Genomic DNA, 5,549 nt, shown 5'->3' with positions numbered 1-5,549 from the left:
GGATTTGGAAGCAAGAGTTCAGAGACGGGAGACGTCACATTTCTGTTTGTGTTTGTGTTTGAAACATCGCATGCACTCTCCTTTTGGTTGTGGTTGTGTTTGAAACATCGCATGCACTCTCCTTTTGGTTGTGCTTGTGTTTGAAACATCGCATGCACTCTCCTTTTGGTTGTGCTTGTGTATCGTGAGCATCATTGTGGCCGACTCCACTAAGACATAGTAAAAGCCTGTTTTGTTATTGCCACGCTGGACGCCACTCTGGTGGTCCTGCCTGCTGCACCAGGCAGTCAATCAGACTGGCTGCTGTCTGTTTCATTTCTGCTGTCTATTTATAGCACAAAAGTTTAGCATTGGTGCAAATGCATACATAAACTTACTGCCAAACCAGAAGTTCCGAATGATAATTATTATTTTTTAGTGCGTCATCAAAATCTTTTTCCTGTAAACCCAGAGGCCACGCATCGTTCTGGAGACTGACCCAATCCGAGTCATGCTCCCATGGACTGTGGAGTGATATCGTTAACATGGATCCAGAAGCACATAAACAAATTCTAATTATTGTCATGAGAACATTGCATTTGGAGTATTTTGATAAGCAGGGCACGTCATCACTGACTGCTTTCTATCACAGTAAGTAAACACTGTTTATTGTGGCTAAAGGCTAAGCTGATCCAGATTCATTGTGACCCAGTGGCGGTTTGAACCACTCAGTCATTCAGGGTCATGGGAAGTGACTGGTTTATGACCTGAGCTGCCTTTAGCTTTTTGTCCCTTGAGTACAATCCCATCACAGTTATTTCATTGTTTGAAAAACATCATTGACTGAAACAGGATGCACTGCAGCCATCAGCGGAACAACGATGATTAATAATTTATATTACAGGCAGAAGGAAATTGACAATATTTGCTGTCATCACGAAAGTGATCAGGGTGGAGACTTTCCAATTACGGCCCAGTAATGAAGGCAGAATGGCGCATGGTGCTTTGATCAGGAAATCATTTCCACTCGGCTCGTTTCTTTTCAAACACTATATTGCAGCCGGAAAACACTCAAAATGACATTCAGGAGTTGCTTATTATAGCAAAAAAATAAGAGGCGTATGAATTTGCAGGAAAACACAGAGTGTGTGAAATCTGGGAAGAAGTTTCTCCAAACAGAAAAGAGGACTAACAAAAATCAGACTGCTGCACCGTGTTGCCACGTATGCATCATCAGCTTGCTTGGTGCCATTAAGGAAAACACAGATTGCATAGAGGAAATGTAGATGATTCAGTTAAATCAATGGCTCTTGATTGGCATTCGTGTCTGTTTCTGTGGTGTCGGTACGAAAGCATCTCTGTCAGACGTTTGCCCCGAGGCTTCATGATCCCGACTCTTCAGTGGGCAGCTGTCCCACATTATGAACCTGAAGGTTGGAGCATGTATGAAGGTCTTCATTTTGTCCAGGGCTAAAGTTTCTTCTGCTGCGTATACTGACACGCAGACCGCGGTCGATTTCAGAGCCAATAGAAAATCACGTTACCTGCAGGGCAGAAATGATATTGGAGAGATGGTACAAGAATGTGTGTGTGTGTGAGTCAAAGTGAAAACATTGATATTGACAATTGATCTTTGCTTCTGTTGATCTCTGTTTTAAAAAAAAGTGTAATTTCCTGCTATAATGGAATTTCATTTAAAGGGAACGTTGCAGCATTTTCTCCCAGACTTTTGTCACTAGTGTTGCTCACCCAAAGCACTGCAGCATGTTTACTCATTCAGTCACAGCGATCCGGAGTTAATGACATCTAATGCAAGAGTGCTCTCCTGGCCATGGGTCTTTAAAGGCATCGTTGTGATTATGATTCCTGTGCTATCTCGGTATAACAAACAAACTGCTCCCTAACCTTGGATCAAATAGCCAAAGGAGGCGGTGCTGATCGATGATAAATTAGGATTTTGTTAATGGTCGATGCCCCACCAAATTATCCAAATGTCCCAGTGAAGGACAAGAAAAGGGGGCACAGAGGTCAACAAGATAATGTTGTCGAAATTAGAGTTGAGATGAACGATAAGGTCTTGAGAGTTTTTACTTGGTAATGAATGTCACACACACTGAAAAAGCAACCATTGAATTGTAATGAAAGAAGAAAAAACCCACCGCCTCCAACCCCCCTGGTTGAATTTAAGCACAGCATTATCTACCCTCTTCACTATCCAACTCGGCTCTAAACAAGATTTACAATGGCAGATTCTCCTTCTTGTCAGTCTCTTGTAATCTTCATATTTTTGTAATTATTGCAATATGAAAGCCGTTAAAACGTTTTTTTGACATGTCTAGAAACCCCCTCACAAAGTCACCCGTAAACCTGGCAAACAAGACAATAAAGTTTCAATACTGCACAATAAAAATGCTAATCTCTTTGTAGTTTGGACTCTGTGGCAGTGAACTTGCCATGACCTGGTTGAGTGCATCGTCCAATATGTCTGTCGCATCCTTTTCCCTCTCACAACAGATGCAGGTATTAATAGGGAGCCCAGAGGGAGGATTGAAAGGTTAATGCATCGGTTGCCTTAAGCAATATGGTCCCAGATTCACCCTTCATATATACAAGGAGCAGCAGATGGGTCTTGTGGTTACTGAGCGTAGCAGGTTGCCTGTTCTGTTACAGCTGCAGCTGAATCTGATCCTGTGACTCACAAAGTCGTCACTCCGAATGAGATCCATTCCTTCGTTTGGGTCCTCTTCATGGTATTCAATGCATTTTCCTCGGATTCGTGCTTCGCTGTTCTTCAGAAAGGATTATGGCACTGCATGATTAATTTGACTGAAATGTATGCACTGATAACTTGCATTTCAAACAACAAACATGTGAGAGAAAACAGGAAAATGAGTCTCTACATCAGTTTAGTTTGCCTTCTTGGCTTTGCATCCATCTATTTCTGCTCCGGTGCCGGGGCTCGATTATATGAACCTGTTCGGCTCGACACCACTGGAGTCACCAAGCCGGATCTTCTGCTGCTACGGCCCCTTTTATGCTGACGTCACTCATTTGTGATGCTGCTAACCTTTTGTTGTTGTTAAAGACTAAGAATGTGGAGACAGAAGTAGTTTTGATCTGTTTACATCAAACCTAACAAAGAGCATGTCTGAGATGGTTCAGTAAAATACGCACCAACTCAAGAACAGCCTTTTCTCATCTGGAGTCCATGGTGACCTTGGAAGCGCTCTACTGGATGATACTACATGGAGCAGCCACCAAAGTCATTTTAGTTGGGAATTAATAACTAGTGTGCACTGAAAGGCCAATATGTGATATATCTTTCTATGCATTACTACCGTACAGAATAAAGGTTCACTAATGAGCGTGCAAGAAAGTCCTGCTAAAACGGCGTGTCTGTTTTAATTAAATATTTAGACCTCTGCAGTTCCATAACAACATGGATACCTGGGGTGTACAACGCACACCATGCTGTCAGCGTTGTTTCTTGCAGTCTCAGTGGGCATTGAAAGGACCAGCAGAGACGTTGTGGGATGTTGCAGGATCACAAATAGATATTCCAACCCCCCCCCCCCCCCCCCCCCCCTCCCCCCCAGTGACTCCGCCGGCTTCAGTCGAGCAGCAAGAATGAAGTGACATGGAAGTATCGTTTCACCGGCCGAAAGACAACAGGAAGTAAAAGACTGGTGCGGCAGGTTGGAAGAGATGCAAGACGCAACAACAACAAAAAAAGCTTTTACTCAGCAGTGTAATGTGTGTTGCCTTTTCAAAGATAAGACGGGCTGACTATCCACCCACCTTCAAAAATGGCACTTATACCTAGTCATTATAAAAGATGAACGGTTGGCTTCAGTCTGTCTGCCAGACGGTTGTTCTCCTGGTACCAGTTTGTTAGTCTGTGAGCCGAATGGTCCGTTCTTTGCACTTTGCACCGAGCAGACATGGCCGAGAGTCTCTGTTCAGTTGCCTTGTACCGTCGTGGGATTTATCGGCTCCCGTAAATATTTGAATAAGGTCTTCTGGGAGTTGTTGGAGTGACGCAAGCACTCGCCCAGACACGCCATGTGCTCTCCAGTGTTTACTTTCTAAACGTCTATGTGGGAGCTGCGGGAGAGACATCCAGCACTGCCAGGCAATAAGGAGCGGCGGGTTGTTTTCTCTCATAGGAGCAGGCTGTGGTGCATTCACTGACTGGGGGTGTCTGCACTCTTCATCAAGACACTAGTGAAACCATCATCATCATCATGTTGGCTGCAGTGCTGCAGTGATCGAACCCATCCAAACCAACTTTCTCCACTTCACGCTTTCCTTTGCGTCATCCTGATATGTGTTTTAATAAACGGAACTCTAAATGAATGCTAACATGGCTTATTAGCACCTCGACGTTCCATATTTAAACGTCAGCGTTCACACATCCGCCTCCGCAAGTCTAAGAACAACTAAGATGTTGTTTTCCCATCATATTCTCATCATATCCTCCTGGGACCCAGCTTTGGGTTAGCGTGTCATCTGTAGTGGACAAATGAAATGAAACGGATGGGAGAGGTTCCTATTTTATGTGTTTTCTAAGAAAGCCAATACCCCACGGAATAAAAAACATTATCAACTTAACAGGACTCTTATCTCTATACATGATTTAGCCAGTAAATGTCACAGAGCAGATGTGTTCATCTGGCTTGATTGAGACAAATTATAGAGTTATCTTGGAACTCGCTGTTGTTTTGTTTCTCTCCACGCAACCACAAAGCTGAAACCAAGCTGCCATATAATCTTCGTGGCCATCTCTCACCGATTGCTGATGACAGCGTAATTAAACAGAGGGAATTAAATAAATATAGTCTGTAGCCCAGCATGTTTTTTAGGGTTTTTTTTTCAGACATGAGCTGCCGTACAAACGTAAATCTGTTGAGTAGAGTTTTTCTTTGATGCTGTGGCGACAGACCAACCAGTAGAGGCGGGTATATTTATTTGGGAGGTGAAGGCTACAGTTGAATATCAAATGCCTCGGGATGGAGAGGTGATTTCAGAGTGATGGCATTTATTTATTTATTTTAATTACTTAAAAGTAATCGAGCTCCAAACTCACAAACACTTGATTTTGCTGCTCGAGCAAAACCACCAACATGATTTCCTAGAATGAACCGTTGCCAAATGCTTCAGTTGTTTTGTCATGCAACTGTTGGGTGGGGCATCACAAGGTTAGATATGGATCTGTGACTGGGATCAAACATAAAGTAACCGCTTCTCTCTTCTCTTCACAGATCCAAAATGTCTCTTTCTAAATGGCTACTGGTTGCAGATGCGCGCTGATCCGCCGAAGAGCAAGAGCAAGCAGCCCTTATCCCAGAAATGAGTATTCTCCTCTGTGTTCAGAGGCTGCTAACTTTGCATAAGCACCAGTGGGAGTAAAAAGTGTAAAGTCAAGGACACCTTCACTCCTCGTCAGCCTGCGGGAAGATGGGAGCGAGAAAATAAAGCACTGCAGAGTGAAAAGGATCGCAAAATACATCCCAGGGAATCTTAAAACAGACTGCGCATCTGTGTTTGTCTGTGTAAGAGGATCAGGAACC

The sequence above is a fragment of the Brachionichthys hirsutus genome, chromosome 1, assembly GCF_040956055.1.
Source record: "Brachionichthys hirsutus isolate HB-005 chromosome 1, CSIRO-AGI_Bhir_v1, whole genome shotgun sequence".
NCBI lineage: Eukaryota > Metazoa > Chordata > Actinopteri > Lophiiformes > Brachionichthyidae > Brachionichthys > Brachionichthys hirsutus.
Note: the sequence above shows the minus strand (reverse complement) of the source record.